This window comes from Cherax quadricarinatus, chromosome 38 (genome assembly GCF_038502225.1).
Source record: "Cherax quadricarinatus isolate ZL_2023a chromosome 38, ASM3850222v1, whole genome shotgun sequence".
NCBI classification, from domain to species: domain Eukaryota; kingdom Metazoa; phylum Arthropoda; class Malacostraca; order Decapoda; family Parastacidae; genus Cherax; species Cherax quadricarinatus.
The window spans coordinates 32,816,276-32,838,751 of record NC_091329.1 but is presented as its reverse complement, the minus strand read 5'-3'; the positions used below and the strand labels follow the sequence as shown (position 1 = coordinate 32,838,751).

At 38.9% G+C, this 22,476-nt stretch overlaps 1 protein-coding gene across 2 annotated transcripts in view; it reads left to right on the top strand.

The window, feature by feature from the left end:
- The first annotated feature begins 834 nt into the window (after positions 1 to 834).
- LOC128693080 (zinc finger protein 84-like) overlaps positions 835 to 22,476 on the top strand; it is a 51,071-nt gene continuing 29,429 nt past the window's right edge. For both annotated transcript variants that reach the window (XM_053782576.2, XM_053782577.2), the window contains exon 1: positions 835 to 1,049. The gene's annotated coding sequence lies outside the window, so the exon portion shown is untranslated. The remainder of the gene's footprint in view (positions 1,050 to 22,476) is intronic.

Genomic DNA, 22,476 nt, shown 5'->3' with positions numbered 1-22,476 from the left:
GTTGAGTAGGATCTTCTAAAGCCCGATTGATAGCTATGGAGAATGCTGTTGTCATTAAGGTACTTAACTACTTGAGAATACACCGCCCTCTCCAGAATTTTAGATATTATACTGAGTATACTAACAGGTCTATAGTTGCTTACATCAGACCTATTATTTTTCTTGAAGATAGGAGTAACTCTGGCCTCCTTGAACCCCTCTGGTACGGTATTAGTGGTGATTGATAGATTTATTATGTGAGCAATAGGGATTGACAGTTCAAAAGCACCATCTTTTAGGAACTTAGACGGGATGTTATCAGGGCCTGTGCTCTTAGTTGGGTTTAACCTGCTTAGTTCTTTTTGAATGAAGTCATGAGATACACGTACTAGTTGACAACTGTTTGGGGTTACCCCTTTATTGGTATAGTATGTTTGAAACTTATCAGAGTCTGTGTTAAAGGTATTTGATGCAGCTGGTAGTTTACTTACTAGTGTTGATGCAACAGATGTGTAGTAGGAATTAAAGCAATTTGCCACCTTAGATGTTTCGTGGTATACCTCATTATCGATAGTGAGTACTATGTTAGACCTATCTACTGGCTTATGGCTATACCCCAACTGTTTTAGTTGTTGCCAGAGCTTTCTGGGGTTATGCTTATATTCTTCAATTTTTGAGCAATAGTGCTTTGCCTTTGCTCCTTTTATAAGCCTCGATGACACACTGACTTCCTTGGGTTATCCTGGGTGGCTAACCCTCAAGGGTTAAAAATCCGAACTATATCTTATCTCTTAGCTAAGAAATCAGTTAACGGTGGTGTTAGCAGTGACGGTAATACATACACGACTCCTCCAGCTGCTGCTGCTCCCTTACATCCAACAATAACAACAACACAGCTGCCTGTCACTGTCGTCACCTTTGTTTACCTCACTAAGAACACCACCAAGAACACCACCAAGAACACCACCAAGAACACCACCAAGAACACCACCAAGAACACCACCAAGAACACCACCAAGAACACCACTTAACAGTGTTCACCAGTCATCCTGGATACACAGGTGAAAGAGGTAAGCAACAACGATGGTATTATGTATTTGGTGGATAAAGTGTGCGAGGTGAGGATGATATTGAACCAATGACATCCCTCCGGTGGCTCTCGCTTCACACACGGAGGGTCCGGGTTCGATTCCCGGTGGGGTGGATACATTTCGACGTGTTTCCTTACACCTGTTGTCCTGTTCACCTAGCAGCACATAGGTACCTGGGTGTTAGTGGACTGGTGTGGGTGGCATCCTGGGGGACAAGATTGAGGACCACAATGGAAATAAGACAGACAGTCCTCGATGACACACTGACTTTCTTGGGTTATCCTCGGTGGCTAACCCTCTGGGGTTAAAAATCCTGTGCAGATGCTCTTGCAGCTCATCAATGGTTAGTTCTTCATCATCGTCCTCCACCAACTCTTCTACATCCTCCCCACTAACCTCCAACCCCATGGACTTCCCCAATGACACAATAGATTCCACAACTGGTATAGGTTCCTCAGGGTTAGCCCCAAGCCCTTCAAAATCCCTCTCTTGTACACATTCTGGCCACAATTTCCTCCAATCAGAGTTTAAGGTCCACTTAGTCACTCCCTCCCAAGCCTTACCTATAAGGCTTATGCAATTGAGGATATTGAAGTGATCTTTCCAAGAGTCTCTTAGGGTCAATTGAGTGTCTGAGGTCACTTCAAAGCACTTTTGAACCACTGCTTTGGTGTACAGTTTTTTTGAAATTTGATATGACCTGCTGGTCCATGGGCTGGAGGAGAGGAGTGGTATTAGGAGGCAAAAACTTCACTGTTATGAAGCTCAACTCCCCCACAATTCGTTCTGGCAAGTCTGGAGGATGAGCAGGAGCATTGTCTAATACCAGGAGGCACTTGAGGTCCAGTTTATTTTCCAAGAGGTAATTTTTCACAGTGGGGCCAAACACATGATAGAACCAGTCATAGAAAATGTCCCTAGTGACCCATGCCTTACTGTTTGCCCTCCACATCACACACAAATTAGCCTTGACAACATTGTTTTTCTTGAACACTCTGGGAGTTTCAGAGTGATACACGAGTAGTAGCTTCACTTCAAAATCCCCACTGGCATTACTACAAAACTTTAGAGTTAGCCTGTCTTTTATAGGCTTGTGTCCTGGCAGTGCTTTTTCCTCCTGTGTAATGTAGGACCTGTTTGGCATTTTCTTCCAAAACAGGCCTGTTTTGTCACAATTAAACACTTGTTGGGGCTTTAATTCTTCATAGTCTATGTACTCCTTGAATTCCTGCACATATTTTTCAGCCACTTTTTGGTCACAACTGGCAGCCTCACTATGCCTTATCACACTGTGTATGCCACTATGATTCTTAAATCTCTCAAACCAACCATTGCTGGCCTTAAATTCACTAACATCACTAGTTGTAGGCATTTTTTTAATTAAATCGTCATGCAACTGTCTTGCCTTTTCACATATTATTGACTGAGAAATACTATCTCCTGATATTTGTTTTTTGTTTATCCACAATAACAAAAGCCTCTCAACATCTTGGAGTATTTGCGATCTCTGTTTCGAAAACATACTTGCACCTTTCGCAACAACAGCTTCCTTGATTGCCTTTCTGTTGGCCAAGATAGTAGTGATGGTTGATTGGGGTATGTTATACAGCCTGGCCAGCTCAGAGGCATGCACTCCACATTCATACCTTGTAATTATCTTTCTTCAATTCAACTGTAATTCTCACCCTTTTTACCACAGGGTTGGCACTAGAAGCTTTCTTTGGGCCCATGGTGGCTTATTTAGCAGTTACAAGCACAAAAAGCAATGAAATAATACAAAATGTATCGAATGTATGCGTGAAAGCGTTTGCAGTGGCTTGTAAACAGTGGCACACTAGCTGAAGGCAGGGCAGTTGAGGCGCACTCAGGCCGGACGGCCAGGCAGACGCATTTGGGATGAATGTTGTTAGTCGAGTTTTTCATCGTTGGTCGAGCCAAAATTTTTACGCTCAAACACATCGTTAGCCAATTTTATCATTAGTCAATGCCATCGTTGGTCAAGGGTCCACTGCATCTGTTATTGCCTTACTAACTTTAAGTTAATATTAAGTTCACCATGTGCTAAAATATAATACTGTACCTACCTCTGTTGATATATAAAAAGTGAATGCTCAATTCAAACCAACTATGACCAATATATCTAGTAATAAGTATAGTCTGTAATGTATTAGGCTTAGTCTGCCGGAAATGCCTCGGCATGATAGTGACTGTTTTTGTGTACAGTGGAACCTCAAATGTTGAACGTATCGCTTATCGAACTCTTCGAAAATCGACCGCTTTTTTCGAACCAACTTTGTCCCTATTATCGAACTCACCCCTATTTTCAAGCCGCCAGGTACTGGACCTGTCCGCCAGCCTGCTCTGTCCGTGTTCCCATGCAGGCATCGTGAGCCAGTCTAGCTTTGTTGATGCTTGAGTGAACACTAACCTGTGCTCTCATTCAAACATTTTACGATTAATTCATTGTGTTTAGTGCTTATGGGACTGTGAAATAAGCTACCATGGGCCCAAAGAAACTTGCTAGTGGTGCCCCTGTGGTAAAGAAAGTGAGAAACACCATAGATGTGAAGAAGGAAATAATACAGAATTAGTATGAGAGTGGTGTGAAACTTGCTGAGCTTCCCAGGATGTATGGGAAAAACAAGTCGACCATCACTTCTATCCTGGCAAAGAAAGAACAAATCAAGGAAGCTGATGTTGCAAGAGGTGTTAATATGCTAACCAAAAAAAGATCACAGACAATCGGTCAGGTTAAGAAGTTGTTGCTGGTGTGGATCAAGGATAAAGAGATGGCAGGTGATAATGTTTCAGAGACGATTATTTGCGAAAAGGCAAGGAAGTTGCATGCCGATTCAAAGATTAAGGAGATTTGCGCCAAGTGGAATGATGTCCAAATTTTTGTGGAGAAGTACCATCCTGAGCAAGCTGATACAAGCCATCTTTGCAACAAGTTCAGTGACAGGACCATGTCCCATTTTAGGGAAATCTTAAAGAGGCGCCAGAAACAGAGGACTGTGAACAGTTATTTTGTGAGACAGGGGTCCAGTGACTCTCAAGCTGGTCCTAGTGGCATTAAAAGACAGAAGGGAAGTAACCCCAGAGAGGACTTTGATACCTAAAGTCCTTATGGAAGGGGATTCCCCTTCCAAACACTAACCCCAACTTCCTCTCTCCTCCTCCCTATCTTCCAGATGCCATCACCAATCTTCAATAAAGGTAAGTAAAAATGTTATGTCATATGTTTATTTAAATTTATTAATGCATAATTGTACACTATATTTTTTGTGTGTATGTAAAACTATAATTAATCTCTATAAAATTTATTTTTTTGTGTGAATATTTTTGGGTTTCTAGAATAGATTAATTGTATTTCCATTATTTCTTATGGGAAATATTGCTTCGCTTTTCAAACTTTTCGAATTTAGAACTAGCTCCTGGAACGGATTAAGTTTGAAATTTGAGGTTCCACTGACTTGCAGATCAATATTGTAATTAAACATTGCAAACTATGCATGGAAATAGACTCCTTATAACATGTCAATCACACATAGTAAACTTTGCAAAGAAATAAAAATCTGAATTTGAATTTGAACATATTGGTGCTACTGGTCCATGTTAACCTTTATCTAGCTGATGATTATATCTTTACTGACCCATGAGTGAGACATTACCCGTGAGTGAGACACTACCCATGAGTGAGACACTACCCATGAGTGAGACACTACCCATGAGTGAGACACTACCCATGAGTGAGACACTACCCATGAGTGAGACACTACATGTGAGTGAGACACTACCCATGAGTGAGACACTACACGTGAGTGAGACACTACCCGTGAGTGAGACACTATCCGTGGGTGAGAAACTGTCCATGAGTGAGACATATTACCCATGAGCGAGACACATTTTATTTTTATTTATTTATTTATTAATTTGAACATGATACATAGAAGTACAAGGAAATACAGTGGTTAAGTGTAACATGCCAAAGCCTCTTGTATGCAGAGCATTATGGGCAAGCTTAAAATTAACTTAAGATTAACTAAGCAATGATATATTCAGTGGTAAACATTGTTGTAAAAGTTAATAATTAAGCACAAATGAGTATTTCAAAGACAGGTCATATGGTCATTTACTGTGTTGCTGTGCATTCAGTAGAATGGAGTATTCTGTTAGGTAATGTAATTAAAAATAACAAAGTTTGATTGGGTCACAGATTAAACATTTATGAGATACAATTTATGAGATACAATTATTCAGTATTTATTTAGTTGTGGGTGAGTAAGTGATTTTTAAAAAGAGACTTGAATTTATAAACAGACAGTGTTTCTTTTATATTCACAGGTAATGAATTCCAGATTTTTGGCCTTTTATGTGCATTGAGTTTTTGCATAGTGTGAGATGGACACGAGGAATATCAAAGAGTGATCTGTGCCTTGTGTTATGGTCGTGTGTTCTGTTGAGGTTGGTAAGGAGACGTTTGAGGGAAGGGTTTATATCAGAGTTAAGTGTTCTATGTATGTAGTAGGTACAATAATAAGTATGGATGTTTTGTATGGCAAGTAGGTTTAGAGTTTTGAATATTGGTGGAGTGTGCTGCTTGTAGTGCGAATTTGTTATTCTGACTGCAGCCTTTTGTTGGGTAATTAATGGTCTGAGATGGTTTATTGTTGTTGAGCCCCATGCACAAATTCCATAGGTGAGATAGGGGTAAATAAGTGAGTGATATAGGGCCAGGAGGGCTGACTGTGGAACATAGTACCATATCTTCGATAGTATGCCTATGGTCTTGGAAATTTTCTTGGAAATTTGTTGCATATGTGTTTGAAATTTGAGTCTATTATCAAGGTGGATTCCTAAGAATTTTCCCTCTGAGAGCTTTGTAATAGGTGATCCGTTTATCATTATGTTAAGAGGGACATTTGTAGCTCTGTTACCAAACTGAATGAAGTAGGTTTTGTCAATGTTGAGAGTAAGTTTGTTAGTCCTCATCCAGGTAGATATTTTCTGTAATTTGGTATTCACAGTATTGGGTAGCATGACTGGGCTTGGGTGAGAGAAGACGTATGTAGTGTCATCTGCAGATAGTGTGGGTTTGAGTAGTTGCGATGTATTTGGTAGGTCATTTATGTAAACGAGAAAGAGAAGAGGGCCAAGGACACTTCCCTGTGGGACACCAACTGTAATTGGCTGTGCGGAAGAGTTTGCTCCATTTGTGTACACATATTGGCTTCTGTTGCTGAGGTATGACTTTAGGTAGTTGAGGGAGTGCCCTCTTATACCATAGTGTGACAATTTTATGTGGAGCAAGTCATGGTCAACTGTATCAAAAGCTTTGCGTAAATCAATGAAGATTCCCAGTGGGACTTCTTTTTTCTCTGGTGCAGTATATATTTGTTTTAGCATGTGTATAAAAGCATCATTTGTATTTTTATTAGGCCTGAACCCAAACTGACAGGGGTTGAGTATGTTGTGGGAGATGAGATAGGAATAGATTCACTTATGAATTAATTTTTCGAAGATTTTAGAGAGAGGGTGTAAGTTGGATATTGGCCTATAGTTATTCAAGCCTGTTTGGTCTCCTCCTTTATGGATCGGGGTAACCCTCGCTATTTTGAGAACTGTAGGGAAGGTAGAGGATTCGATGGATTTGTTAAAGAGTGTTGCAATGATTGGTGACAGCACTTGCGACGCTTTTTTGTGTATAAAGGGTGGTAAGGTATTTAAATCTCCTGTCTTGTTTTTTAGTGTGTTGATAATAAGGGAGACTTTTGTTGGGTTAGTCGGAGCTAGGAACAGTGTGTTCGGGTAGTTGCCAGTGAGGTAGTCATTGGGTGGGGTATTTGAGCTTGGGATTTTATTGGCAAGGTTTTTTCCTATGATGGAGAAGAAATCATTGAGTCTGCTGTTTCAGTTGGTGGGGGTTGGGGTTCATCTGGTTTTGTTAGTTCAATTGCGCTGTTTTGTGATATCTTTTTTGTTCCTAGGATTTCTGATAGGGTTTTCCAGGTCTTTTTTATATCACCTTTTAAGTTGGATAATCTGTTCTCATAATACAATTTTGTTTACTCTTCTTATCAGGCTGGTTAGGATTGACGAATAACGTTTTGTTTGATCTCTGGTTATGTGACCCATTTTGTACTGTTTTTCGTATAGGCGCTTTGTATTTATGGATTTGAGGATGCTGGGTGTTAGCCAGGGACTGTTCAGTCTCTTAGCTGTCATCTGTTTAGTCTTTTTAGGGCAGTGCTTGTTATAGAGGCATTGGGTCTCTTTTAGAAAATTATTAATACTTTCGTCAATATCTGTATAGATTTCTAGCTCAGTGTACCAGTCAATGTTTGTCACTGCTGTTGTGAAGTTATTAATGGCTGCCTCATTGTGAAGTCTGAAAGTGACTTTAGTAGTGTCTTGGGGTAATTTGCCTAGATTAGTTATGAGGAAGGTAGGGTAGTGGTCTGTGGTATTATCTGTGATTACGCCTGATTTTAAAGGGGATATGGTGTTGGTCCAGATGTGGTCTAGTAGGGAAACACTAGTCTCTGTAATTCTTGTAGGTTTTGTTACTGTTGGTAGCAACAAGCAGTTACTCATAGTGTTTGTGAATTCAGTAATGTGTGGGTCCTGGTCTTGCAGGAGATTTATATTGAAGTCACCTGAGAGTAGTAAGTGATCTTTATTCATGCGTGCATCAGTTATCATACTTCCTAGGTTTTCACTAAAACGGCTAATGTTTGACTGTGGTATTCTGTAGATGTTTATCACTGTGAAAGGTTTTTGTAGGTACATGTATTTGGATTTGAATTTAGATATTATATATTCCCCATGTTCATCCCCTGTGCAAGTATTAGTGATACATTCTAGTTGGTCTGAGTAGTATACAGCTGTGCCACCCTCTTGTTGATCTGGCCTACAGTTGTGTATGGCTGTGTAACCAGGAATGGCATAGACATCTGTAGTATCAGGCTTTAGCTAGGTTTCGGTGAGAGTAATGATGGACATACTGGCATGCAGGGAATTTAGTAATGCTATGAGGTCATCGTAATGTTTACTTAAAGATCTGATATTGTAGTTAACCCTTTGACTGTCGCGGCCGTATATATACGTCTTACGAGGTACTGTGTTTGACGTATATATACTCATAAATTCTAGCGGCTTCAAATCAAGCAGGAGAAAGCTGGTAGGCCCACATGTGAGAGAATGGGTCTGTGTGGTCAGTGTGCACCATATAAAAAAAATCCTGGAGCACGCAGTGCATAATGAGAAAAAAAAAAGCTCCGACCGTTTTTTTTTAGTTAAAATGCCGACTTTGTGGTCTATTTTCGTATAGTATTTATGGTTGTATTCTCGTTTTCTTGGTCTCATTTGATAGAATGGAAAACATATTATAGAAATAGAGGTGATTTTGATTGATTTTACTATAAAAAGAACCTAGAAATGGAGCTCAAAGTAGGGGAAATGTTTGATTTTTGCCAATGTTGAAAAGTAAACAAATGATGCCATTGTCCAATAAATGTCCAACTAGCCATTCTAATATGCAGTCATGAATGGGTTCATGGTATTTATACAATTATTACAGTATTGCAATAGTCTGCATAATAGTAAGTCTTCTATTTGTTGTTTGAATAAAAATTCAAAATAGAAAGCAAGAGTAATATCAGAGGGGCCTGGAGACATGACTGATGAACAAAGAAAATGTTATTTTAGAGCCAGGAATGTCTACATTGTTCATTCTGGACCTTATTTTGAAATTGTCATATATTTTAGTTTTCGTGAAATTGGCCAAATTGCAAATTTCTGACCACATTATTAGGTAGTTGAAATCGGTAAATGGGCAGTTTCTTGTACTCAATCGATAGAAAAAATAGAGTTCTAAAGAAATAGCTATGAGTTTGGGCGACTGGAACAACGGACTTAGCCGAAAATAGGGCTCAAAGTGGGCGAAATCGCCGATTTGTAAACAGCGCTGAGGTCGCTAACTTCGCGAGAGCATAATTCCATCAGTTTTCCATCAAATTTCGTTTTTTTGGTGTCATTACAATCAGGAAAAGATTCTCTATCATTTCATAAGAAAAAATAGTTTTTTTTTTTTTTTAAATTTTGCGACACCAGGAGACACCTCAGGATTGAGGGTTGCGACAGTCAAGGGGTTAAAGACAGTTATGTTGTTGTTGGCTCTGAGAAGTGCTTTTGATTGTTCTGCTGTGTAGTAATTACAGTTACTGTTTGATTCATTTAAGTCATTCAATAAGAGGTTGGTATTAGGATCAATGCTTGTAATCATAAGATTTATAGTGAATCTATAGTTAGAATTAAGTACAGGCCCTCCATCACAAATCCAGCATCACTGGGACCTGTAGTGTGCTAGATTACTGAGTTTGCCAGATTACAGAGTGGTTAGGTTAGAATACACTTAATAAAATTAACCAACTTGACTTACACAGTTCATTGAAAATCGGCAAAAATCGAACATTTTCGCTATTTTGAGCTCAATTTCAAGGTACTTTTCATCATGAAAGCAATCAAAATCATGTCTATTTCTGTAACAGATCTTCCATTCTATCAAATGAGTCCAAAAAAATGAAAATACAACCATAAAAACCATACAAAAATATTCTGCAAAGAGGCGGCTAATGGCTGAGAAGTGAACTCCCTTATTTATCGTCCGTCTTTTTTTGTTGTTGTTGTACGTTAAGAAGCATCTTTCCATCATACATTGCCCAAGTTTCAATGAGATAGCCCAACAAACAACCGAGAAAAAAAAATATTTACCAAAAATCATATTTGGCAAGCCCAAGCCAGGTACTGGAAAAAAGTCACTTTGTCTGACTTTTCTGGGTTATCCTAGGTTCTCTATACATACACTGCTATGTATGATAATCTAACTCAAGAAATCGTAATGACACGATTGCAAACAAATCATACCCCCGGCCGGGATTGAACGCGACGGGCTGGAGTTTTGAGACTCTATGACCGGGGGTTCAATCCCGGCCGGGGGTATGGTTATGATAATCTATGTAACTGTATTTGTATATACCTGAATAAACTTATTTACTTCTAGTCTGTCAACTGAGTACAAGAAACTGCCCATTCACTTATTTCAACTACCCAATAAAGTGGTCAGAAATTGGCAATTTGGCTGATTTCACACAAATTTCAACAGATGCCAATTTCAAAATAGGATCCAGAATAAACAATGCAGACATTCCTGGCACTAAAATAACATTTTCTCTGTTCATTAGTCACGGCTACAGGCCCGTCTTATATTACTCTTGCTTTTCATTTGGAATTTTTATTACAAAAAAATAGAAGATTTACTGTTATGCAGACTGCTGCATTATTGTAATAATTGTATAAATAACGTCAAGCCATTCTTGACTCTGTACTGGAATTTAGACTGGCAGGCGGACAGGTATTGGACGGTGACGTCATTTATTTACTCTTGAGCTTCGCTAAAGAATAGAACATTTTTGCTACTGTGAGCACAATTTCAAGGTACTTTTCGTCATGAAAGCACTCAAAATCATATCTATTTCTGTAATAAATCTTTCATTCTATCAAATGAGACTGAAAAAATGAGAATATAACCATAACAACCATACAAAAATATACCGCTAAGCGGCTGCTAATGGCTGAGAAGTGAATTCCGCTATTTATCGTCTGATTTCTTTCATTTTTGGTGTACGTTAAGAAGTATCTTACCATCATACATTGCCCAAGTTTCAATAAGATAACCCAACAAACAACTGAGAAAATAATATAATAATAATAATATCTTTATTTACTACATGTACATGTACAAGGTATACAGGCCTAGCTGACATCAGTGACAAGAAAATTAGGCCAGTGTCCCAGGATAACACCCACACTAGTCAGCTAACACCCAGGTACCCATTTACTGATGGGTAAACATAGACATCAGGTGTAAAGAAACACGCCTAATGTTTCTACCCTGGCTGGGAATCGAATATTTACCAAAAATCATATAAGGCTAATCCAAGCCAGGTACTAGAAATAAGCCATGTTGACTTTTTTTGGGTTATCCTAGGTTCTCTATACATATGCTGCTATGTGCGATAATCTATATAGAGAAAATAACTTTTGTTTCAGGTTTATGGTGCAGTACGAGTGTATATCACAGTTAGCCCTGTGCTATACTCCGTTTTCTCTATGTATAAGCCCCAAGACAGGGATAGGAGAATGGTATTTGTATACCATATCCTCTTCATACCTCTGTCGAACTGCTCGGTATTATGCCAAATATTATTCATTCTGGAGTATTTAACATGTTTTATGTTATTTATATTGTTTCTTATGTCATATTAGATCATTTGTGATAGGCAAATAAGCTGTAGTGTTGATATTAGCGTAATAATAAAGCATATTCTCCTGCTTCATGAGACTGAGCTCATGACAACCGACAGTGGCTTCAAAGCCACCTTATCTTTAATGGATAATGTACTGTGTAGGTGCTTTACATAATGAGAAGCATTTCTTTTATTCATTGGAACCATGGCTAGGGCTAAAAGTAAGCAGGTTAAACCAATAAATGGAGAAAAAGAAATTGGAATGACTTATGCAGCAAGTAGCGCCATCAAACAGTACCAGCAGGTTGGTGTGGCGACCCTGGAAATTTGAAATTATGCTAGCCAAAATTAGTGCCGAATAACTGAAGGAACCCAATAACTGATTGCCGGATTTGTGATGGCGAACCTTTATAAGACAAAGTAAATATTCTAAAGCTTAAAAAATAGCATCTGAATTATTTTAACAAATGTAAAAATATGAGCTAAGGTAGCTCTTTGAAGCTAAAATGAAGGAGGCAGTATAAAAGGGACTAAAATAATTTGTGGTGAACAAATAAAGTGGTAATCAGATAAATGAGTTTGGGAATATAATGGCAAAATAGTGAACTTATTACACTTTAGCACCTGAGAATAGCACCTTGATTATTTTAACAATTGTGAATATATGAACTAAGGCTGTTTTATAAAGCTAATATAAAGGAGAAAATATATAAGGGACTAAATTAAGTAATGATAAACAAAGTTCAATGGACAGATAGTCACTATGATATAATATTGATTTGGGAGTAAGATCTGGTCACAGACCGGGCCGCGGGGGCGTTGACCCCCGGAACTCTCTCCAGGTAAACTCCAGGTATAATAAGTTGAACAATTAATTGCACTATAAAAAGTAAAAAAAATATGAGGTAGTTGGTACTAGCTAGCAAAAGATAGTTTTGGGACTCACACAATAATATAATTGGAATATACACTAATTGCACACACAATATAAAAGGGACTAAAAAGAGTAGTGGTAAACAGAATTAAATGGACATTACCCGTAAGTGTGACACTACCTGTGAGTGAGACATTTCCTGTGAGTGAGACACTACCCGTGAGAGTGACATTACCCGTGAGAGTGACATTTCCTGTGAGTGTGACATTACCCGTGAGTGTGACATTACCTGTGAGTGTGACATTACCCGTGAGTGTGACATTACCCGTGAGTGACATTACCCTTGAATGTAACATTACCCACGAGTGTGACACTACCCATGAATGAGACGTTATCCATAAGTGAGACATTACCCGTGAGTGTGACACTTCCCATGAGTGAGATATTACCTGTGAGTGAGACACTACCTGTGAGACACTGCCTGTGAGTGAGACACTGTCTATGAGTATGACATTACCTGTGAGTGAGACATTACCCATGAGTGAGACACTACCCGTGAGTGAGACATTACCCATGAGTGACACACTATCCGTGAGTGAGAAACTATCTGTGAGAGTCTACCAGTGAGTGAGGCATTACCTGTGAGTTAGACATTAGCCGCGAGTGTGACATTATACTCATGAGTGAGACACTACCTGTGAGTGTGACATTATACCTGTGAGTGAGACACTACCTGTGAGTGTGACACTATCTGTGAGTGAGACAAAACCCATGAGACAATACCTGTGACTGAGACATTACCCATGAGTGTGACACTATCTGTGAGTGAGACACTACCCATGAGTGAGACACTACCTGTGAGTGAAACACTACCCATGAATGAGACACTACTCATGAGTGAGAGACATTACCTGTGAGTGTGAGACATATGTTAGTAAGTAAGACATTATAACAAACAGACAAATTATAAACAAACAGACAAATGAATAAGCACCACCTTCTCTTAGCTGGAGACTTCAACATCAACCTTGGCCTACTAGATGATCAGCCTGTAACTGATTTCATCAACAATATGAACAACACACTTCTCATACCAACAATAACTAAACCAACCAGGCTCACTGAGACAAGTGCAACCATGATAGACCACATATGGACCAATATACTAGCCCCCCTTAAATCAGGGATAATCACGGATAGCACTACAGACCACTACCCTACCTTCCTCTTGACAAACATTAGTAAACCACCACTTGAATACAACAAAGTTTCATTTAGACTCCATGATGAGGCCTCAATAAGGAAGTTCACAGCTGACCTAGAGACTGTTGTCTGGCCTACAGAATTCTCCAAGGCCAATGGTATTGATGACTGGACAGACATTTTTCTTAACAAATTACTTAGACTATACAACAAACATTGTCCTATAAAAACGAAACAGATCACAAACAAATGGCTTGGTTGCCCATGGCTAACCAGCACCATTCTGAAATCCATTGATAAGAAACACCAATTTGAAAAGCATTATAGACAAGGCTTAATACACAAAGATATTCTTAAACACTATTCATCAGTCCTCACCAAAGTAATAAAGAAAGCCAAACAACTATACTACTCCAGTAGATTCACTGACACAAGAGGAGATATAAAAAAGACCTGGAAAACACTCTCTCAGATTCTAGGGACCCACAAACTGAAAAAAAAACAAGAATATTGTCCTAACTAAACCTAATGAAACACCACTGCATCCCACTGACACAGCTAACAAGAAAAACGACTTCTTCTCAACCATAGGATCTAATCTCGCCAATAAAATCCCACGTACCAATGCCCATGCCGGGGACTATCTAGATGGGAATTTCCCAAATTCCTTCTATCTTGCACCAACTGAGCCCACGGAAGTCACCGAGATTATAAAGTCACTTAAAAATAACTCATGGAATCTGTCTCATGTCCCACCATTATTGTACAAGCGAGCGGCCCATGTCCTTTCGCATGCTATCTCATTACTTTTTAACAAGTCACTAGAAACTAGCACCTCCCCAAAACTACTCAAAATGGCAAGGGTTACACCAATACATAAAGGTGGTGACCCTACAGATTTAACCCTTTCAGGGTCCGTCCTGTAGATCTATGGCTTTATGTTCAGGGTCTAAACCGTAGATCTACACCATGAGCTCAGCTCACTCTGATAAACTGTGAGGGGTAAATTTGGGCCTAGATATGAGAGAATACATCTATGTGGTATGTGTGCACCACATAAAACAAATCCTGCAGCACTGTGTATAATGAGAGAAAAAACTGAGACCGTGATTTTCGATTAAAACAAAGACTTTGTGTTTTTTCGTATGTTTTCATAGTTGTATTTGCGATTTCTTGGTCTCATTTGATAGAATGGAAGACATATTACAGAAATAGAGATAATTTTGATTGGTTTTAGCACTGGAAATGGCTTGAAACTGAGCTCAAAGTAGCGGAAATGTTAAATTTTGGCCAATGTTCAAGAGTAAACAAACGACCTCACACATCTAATACACGCCAGCTGGTGGGTCTAATATACATTCACAAATGTGGTGATGATATTTATACAATTATTACAATATTGCATAACAGTAAATCTTCTATTTTTTGGTGTGAATAAAAATTCATTATGTGAATAAAAAATCAAAATGGAATTTATTTGTAAAGCCTCAAAATGTAACTAATGAACATAGGAAATGTTAGTTTAGTGCCAGGAATACCTACATTGTTTATTTTGGACCTTATTTTGAAATTGGAATATTTTGAACTTTGTGTTAAATTGGCCAAATTACCAATTTCCAATCACTTTATTTTGTAGTTGAAACAGTTGACTTGGCGATTTCTTGTGCTCAATCGATAGAATAGAAGTAATACTAGTGAAATAGCAAAGAATTTGGTCGACTGGGATAATGTAATTGGCATAAAATGAGAGTCAAAGTCGGCAAAATCGCCGATTTGTAAATGTCGCTGACACATCAAAATTCGCAAGAGCATAATTTCGTCAATTTTCCATCAAATTTCGTACTTCTTGTTTCATTACCTTCACAAAAAGATTCTCTACCATTTCATAAGAAAAAAATAAAAAAACATTTTTTTAAATTCTTGGACACTGGGGCACCACTTCAGATTTTGGCCTTGGACCCTGAAAGGGTTAAACAACTATAGGCCAATATCAAACTTACCATTGCTATCCAAAATCTTTGAGAAACTCGTGCACAGGAGACTATATTCATTTATAACGGCACAAAACATACTCAACCCCTGCCAATTCGGATTCAGGAAAAATAAAAGCACTAACGATGCAATCATAAAAATGCTAGATCTGCTTTACACAGCATTGGAAAATAAGGAATATCCACTAGGAATTTTTATTGACCTAAGAAAAGCTTTTGACACAGTAGACCACGGCATCCTACTCCACAAACTTGACCATTATGGTATAAGAGGCCATGCGCTTGCATATTTCAAATCTTACCTTACTAATAGGTATCAGTATGTCACCATTAAAGACACAGCATCAACAACATGGCCACTTGATACTGGAGTTCCGCAGGGAAGTGTCCTTGGTCCCCTGCTCTTCCTCATATACATCAATGATCTTCCAAACGTATCTCAACACCTGAACCCCGTTCTCTTTGCTGACGACACGACTTATGTCATCTCTCACCTTAATCTTGCCACCCTCAACACCATTGTTAACGAGGAACTGATCAAAATATCGACTTGGATGACAGCCAATAAACTTACGCTTAACACTGACAAAACCTACTACATTATGTTTGGTAGCAGAGCAGGAGATGCGCAAATCAACATTAAGATCGACAACACTCTAATTGCCAGACATAATGAAGGCAAATTCCTAGGCCTATACCTCGACAACAACCTGAATTTCAGCACCCATATCCAACACATAACCAAAAAAGTTTCCAAAACGGTTGGGATCCTCTCCAAGATACGATACTAAGTGCCACAAACTGCCCTTCTCACACTATACCATTCACTTATATATCCATGCCTCACCTATGCTATCTGTGCTTGGGGTTCAACTGCAGCAACACACCTAAAGCCAATAATAACCCAACAAAAAGCTGCAGTAAGAATAATCACTAAATCCCATCCCTGGCAACACACCCCCCCACTCTTCATAGATCTAAACGTACTCCCTGTTCAGTACATCCACACTTACTACTGTGCAATCTACATCTACAGGACCTTAAATTCCAATATTAACCTTGACCTAAAACGCTTTCTTGATAGTTGTGACAGAACCCACAGGCATAACACCAGACACAAACATCTCTATGACATTCCCCGTGTCCGACTAAACCTTACAAAAATTCAATGTATATCAAAGGCCCTAAAATCTTGAACACCCTACCTGAAAACTCTAGAACTGCAGATACATTCATCATCTTCAAAACTACCATCAGAAAACATCTTATCTCCCTAATACACCCTGTCAACTAATTACACGAATACCACCTGGTGGTTCACACTTACACTCACTCACCCATTTGACCATAAACAGAAATATCAATCTCAATCTTAAAATAATGAATCCTAACTAGTCATAAGTTGGCCTGTGATACTCCAATACTGAAACTATGTGTTGTGCCAAAACAAAAGCCTTCACATTGCTAAATTCACAAACTAGTATTAAGTCACTTAGCCATAATACCAACTTACTTCATAATTTGTAATATTTTAAACTTAAGGTTTAATATAAGTCTGCCCGAAATGCCTAGCCATGCTAGGTGTTCTAGTGGTACACTCTGTAATTATTATTTTACTACATGTAAACCACACAATAACCAAATTCTGTAAACTCAGCATTGTAATCCTTATAGAGAATAAACTTTGAGTGGGTGAGACATTATCCGAGGGACACACCATTTGTATTAATAGGTTTTTCATACAGGTACTGATAAGTACAACTATCATTCATTGTAGCACATGTGTCATGTCCAAATAAAAATAAATAAATAAATAAATTACCCAGGATAACCCATTACCTGTGAGTGAGTAACATTATCATTTGGTAGGTGAGACATTACCTGTAGGTGAGTAACCCATTCTCATATTGTGGATGAGACATTTTCCTTTAGTAGGTGACACATTGCCCGTTGGTGGAAAAGACATTACCCATTAGCAGGTGAAACATTGTTCATAGGTGGATGAGACATATGTACAATTACAGCACTGTTATCCAGTTATTAATCTTAAGTTTGTCAGAAATGTTCTGCATATAAAGGGACTCTTGGCATGTACACTCAAACGTTATAGTTCTTTGTACAAACATGTATCATGCTAAAATAAAATTATTATTATTATTTATTATTACCTATTAGCAGGTGACACATTGCCCATAGGTGGATAAGACATTGCCCTTTTTTTTTCAATGTTTGCTATCCTGGTTACCAGTTCCTTTTGTAGCGTCTTACCTTGTACATATTTTATTAAATTTGATGATCTCAAACATTTGTTAACTAATCTGCAAGTTTTTTACCATAATTTGTTATTACTGACAAATTCTGTTGCCATTGTTATCCTGGTTACTGGTCTAGTGTATATTACAGCCTCTCCTCACTTAGCGATGTACTCGTTTACCAACGCCTCGGACTTACAGTGGGCTCTCTGACCAGTATTTATACCTGAATGATATATATTAGAGGTGATTTCCTCTATTTTTTCAATGTAAAGTACACTACTGTAAAACATTTAAAACTATACCAGAAATGTTATAAATGGTGCAAAGGTGACAGTAAAAAAATACCAAAGGTTGACACAAACCCACTACCATTATAGTCTGCTCCTCACTTAGCGACGAATTCGTTTAACGACGTGGTCTTAGGAACAGAACTCTATCATTAAGTGAGCACCCACTACCATTATAGTATGCTCCTCACTTAGCGACGAATTCGTTTAACGACTTGGTCTTAGGAACAGAACTCTATCATTAAGTGAGGAGAGACTGTATATTTACCCTGTATTTCATGAATGTTGACATTGACCCTGATATAAACCTATACAGTGGACCCCCGCATAACGATATTGATCCATTCATGAGAGTTCATTGTTATGCAAAATTATCGTTATGTGAATGAATTTTCCCCATAAGAAATAATGGAAATCAAATTAATCCGTGCAAGACACCCAAAAGCATGAAAAAAAAAATTTTACCACATGAAATATACATTTTCCTACACACAAAGAGAAGGATACATGCACAATAGTAGAGTAGTACATGCACAATATATATTGTGCATGTACTACTCTACTAAATGAAGAATAAATGACACTTACCTTTATTGAAGATGCAGCAATGACTGATGAGACACTGTGTCCTGGGAGTGCCTTTTCCTCCTGAGTACTGTAGGTCCTGTTTGGCATTTTCTTCCAGAACAGGCCTTATCACACTGTGTATGCCACTACGATTCTTAAATCTCTCAAACCAACCTTTGCTGGCTTTAAATTCACCAATATGAGCACCTAGTTCCAGGCGTTTTTCCCTGTTCACCTGGGTGTTAGTCGACTAGTGTGGGTTGCATCCTGGGAGACAAGATTAAGGACCCCAATGGAAATAAGTTAGAGAGTCCTCGATGATACACTGACTTTCTTGGGTTATCCTGGGTGGCTAACCCTCCGGGGTTAATCGTTTCTCGGTAATTGTTTCACGTTAAGCCACACCAACAACACTCTCTCCACATCTTCGAGTAATACAGCTGATGGTGGTGCAGCAACAACAACAGCTGTGGTGCAGCTGACCATGGTGCAGCAGCAGCTGACTGTGGTACGATAGTATTTATCACCCTTTTTACCACAGGCTTGGCACTAGAAGCTTTCTTTGGGCCCATGGTGGCTTATTTAGCAGTTACAAGCACTATAAATAATGGAATAATACAAAATGTATCGAATGTATGCATGCAACCGGCCACCCTGGCTTGTAAACAATGATGGCAGGGCTGGCGCTCAGGCTGGACGGACAGGTTCGGGACAGGTTCGGGACAAGTCATGTTCAGAAACAGCTGATGGTGCAACAGCAGCTGACCGTGGTGCAGCAGCAGCTGACTGATCCAGCAATAGCTGACTGATCCAGCAACAGCTGACTGATCCAGCAACAGCTGACTGATCCAGCAACAGCTGACTGATCCAGCAACAGCTGACTGATCAAGCAACAGCTGACTGGTCCAGCAACAGCTGACTGATCCAGCAACAGCTGACTGATCCAGCAACAGCTGAATGGTCCAGCAACAGCTGACTGATCCAGCAACAGCTGACTGATCCAGCAACAGCTGACTGATCCAGCAACAGCTGACTGATCCAGCAACAGCTGACTGGTCCAGCAACAGTTGACTGATCCAGCAACAGCTGACTGGTCCAGCAACAGCTTACTGATCCAGCAACAGCTGACTTATCCAGCAACAGCTGATTGTGGTGCAGCAGCAGCTAACTGATCCAGCAACAGCTGACTGGTCCAGCAACAGCTGATCGTGGTGCAGCAGCAGCTGACTGATCCAGCAACAGTTGACTGGTCCAGCAACAGCTGATCGTGGTGCAGCAGCAGCTGACTGATTCAGCAACAGCTGACTGGTCCAACAACAGCTGATCGTGGTGCAGAAGCAGCTGACTGATCCAGCAACAGCTGACTGGTCCAGCAACAGCTGATCGAGGTGCAACAGCAGCTGACTGATCCAGCAACAGCTGACTGGTCAAGCAACAGCTGACCGTGTTGCAGTAGCAGCTGACTGTGGTGTGATAGTATTTCTCACCCTTTTTACCACTGGGTTAGCACTAGAGGCTTTCTTGGGGCCTATGGTCATTTATTTTGCAGATGAAATCACCAAAAACGCTGTAATAATACGAAATGTTCCGATTGTATGCTTGGATGTTACCACGGAGGTTGGCTTGTAAACAATGCCACCGGCGGAACGTGTGAAGCTGGCTCAGGCTGCACATTAGAAGCGTCTCGGACGAATAGTGTTGAGCGAGTTTTTTAGCGGTATGCGAGGCAAAATTTTAGTGATAAAACGTATCGGTATGCGGATTTAACGTTATGTGATGCCAACGGTATGCGAGGGTCCACTGTATAGTCTAAATCCTAACCAACACTTACTTAAAAGTGTTAACTTGATAGCAAGGCAAGCAAAAACTGTCCTCAGCAATGCCAGGAATATAATAGTTTTAATTACAGCATTAGATCCCTGAGTAAACACTTTGATAAGCTCCTGGTTCTCCTGGATTCTTTAAATTCACCCATTTCTTGTTTTTTACTTAATGAGACCTGGCTTAACCCTTTCAGGGTCCCTGCCGTAGATCTATGGCTTTACGTTGAGGGTCCAAACCGTAGATCTACGCCATGAGCTCAGCTCACTCTGATAAGCTGGGAGCGGTAAATTTGGGCCTAGATATGAGAGAATGCATCTATCTGGTATATGTGCACCACATAAAACAAATTCTGCAGCACACATTTCATAATGAGAGAAAGAAAACTGAGACCATAATTTTTTATTAACCCTTTGAGGGTTTTCGTCGTACTAGTACGTCTTACGTGTATGGGTTTTTGACGTACTAGTACTCATAAATTCTAGCGGCCTCAAATCTAGTGGGAGAAAGCTGGTAGGCCTTCATATGAAAGAATGGGTCTATGTGGTCAGTGTGCACAGTCTAAAAAAATCCTGCAGCACACAGTGCATAATGAGAGAAAAAAAAACTTTGACCATTTTTTTTTAATAAATCAGCGACTTTGCAGTGTATTTTCGTATGGTATTTATTGTTGTATTTTAGTTTTCTTGGTCTCATTTCATAGAATGGAAGACATATTACAGAAATTGAGATGATTTTGACTGGTTTTACAAAGAAAGGTGCCTTGAAATTGAGCTCAAAGTAGCAGAAATGTTCGATTTTTACCAAACTTCAAAAGTAAACAAATCGTGCCAAGCGTGCAATACACGTCAACTGGTGAGTCTAATATTCTTTCACAAGTGCACCAATAATATTTATATCATTTTTTACACTAATGCAGTAGTCTGCATAACAGTAAATCTTATATTTTTTGTGAAAATAAAAATTCAAAGTGGAAAGCAAAATAATATAAGAGGGGCCTTGAGACATGACTAATGACTAGAAGAAATGTCATTTTAGTGCCAGGAATGTCTTTCTTGTTTATTCTGGACCCTATTCGGAAATTGGCATCTTTTGAAATTTGTGTGAAATTGGCAAAATTGCTAAATTCTGACCACTGTACTGGATAGTTGAATTTTATAAATGAGTGGTTTCTTGCACCCATTCGATAGAAAGAATGGAGTTCTAGCGAAATATTCATGTTTTTTGTCGACTAGTACAGTGAAATTGGCCGAAAATGGGGCTCAAAGTGGGCAAAATCGCCGATGCGTAAACATCGCCGAGACCGCTAACTTTGCGAGAGCATAATTCCGTAAGTTTTCTATCAAATTTCAAACTTTTGGTGTCTTTATGATCGGGAAAAGATTCTCTATCTTTTCATAAGAGAAAATAATTTTTTTTTTTTTTAAATTTGGCCGACCCTGAGAACGAGTTTCGGAGAGGGCCTGTCGACCCTCAAAGGGTTAAAACAACGACTTTGCAGTGTTTTTTCGTATGTTTTTTATAGTTGTATTTGTGATTTCTTGGCCTCATTTGATAGAATGGAAGATATATTACAAAAATAGAGATGATTTTATTGGCTTTAGTACTGAAAGTGCCTTGAAACAGAGCTCAAAGTAGCCGAAATGTTCAATTTTTGCCGATGTTCAAGAGTAAACAAATGACCTCACACGTCTAATACATGCCAGCTGGTGGGTTTAATATATGTTCACAAATGTGGTGATATTATTTATTCAATTATTACAATATTTCATAACAGTAAATCTATTTTTTGGTTTGAATAAAAATTTATTATATGAATAAAATATAAAAATGGAATTCATTTGTAAAGCCTGAAAACGTAACTAACGAACAGAGGAAATGTTACTTTAGTGCCAGGAATGCCTGTATTGTTTATTCTGGACCCTATTTTGAAATTGAAATATTTTGAACTTTGTATTAAATTTGCCAAATTACCAATTTCCGATCACTTTATTTTGTAGTTGAAACAGTTGACATGGAGATTTCGTGTGTTCTTTCGATAGAATAGAAGTAATACTAGTGAAATAGCTAAGAATTTGGTCGACTGGAATAATGTAATTGG